We start from the raw sequence: 980 nt of genomic DNA on the forward strand, positions 1-980 counted from the left end.
CAAACTAAAGAAAGGATTTGCATTTTGCATCAAATCTCAGCTCGTTCCAGAGAACCTTGCAGCAGTAGGCCACTGACTATACCTTTACGATCACCAAGGTTGGCGTTTCTAAAGGAGTAAAGAGTAACATCTCTATACTCTACTGGCTATGGAGGCTTTATAGCCTTACTCGCCGAAGAAATGATGTTGGTTGAGCCTTTCTGTCTTATTTGCTCTTGTTTTGCATTTTCTGTGGTTATATTTTAATCTTTCTTTTATCTTTGGCTTTTTGCATTTGCACACTGCTGAGTGGGAGACAGTACCCTCTATCTATTTTGGAAAAACAAGGCTCCTCTTTTTATCTTTAGTAAGCTGTACTTGAGCTGTCTTCATCTGTGCCCGGCTTACTTTCCAAGTGCTCCTCTATCTTCTGGATTGAGCTCACCGTGCTTCTGTTTAGTGATACATTTGGGATTTCACATAATACTCAGGCCTGCTAGTCTTTGAGGGATCCACCAAGAGCAGCACAGCTGTAGAATCATGATCTCACCCAGAGCACCTTTTTTGTACTTGTCAGCCAACTTGGCCATCCCTACCGTTTTAATCTCAAAGCCAATTTCCAGTTGGTTCTAAACAAAGTTCTCAGTTCTTTGGTCCTATTCAACCAATGTAAGATTTTATGTAGAGGGGAAAATTATGCTTTAAAATACACAATTTATAAAGAATTTCATTTTAACAGTTTCATTTATTATTAATAGTAGTAACAGTATTTTTTCCAAATTTACTATTTATGAAAATCTTTAAATGTGTTTTTTCATTTAAATTAACACAAGTAATCTTATGAGATAGATTTTTTTTTGCATTTTACAAATGCAGAGTGTCATAATTATTTTTAGCAATTCTTAAGTTGAATTACATTTTCCATGGATCACACAAGACACTACTTCAATCTGCTTGTATATTTTGGTATTCTAACCTACATCTCCATTTCAAAAAGCAAA

Source organism: Rhinopithecus bieti, unplaced genomic scaffold (genome assembly GCF_001698545.2).
Source record: "Rhinopithecus bieti isolate Rb0 unplaced genomic scaffold, ASM169854v2 scaffold_6536, whole genome shotgun sequence".
Taxonomy (NCBI): domain Eukaryota; kingdom Metazoa; phylum Chordata; class Mammalia; order Primates; family Cercopithecidae; genus Rhinopithecus; species Rhinopithecus bieti.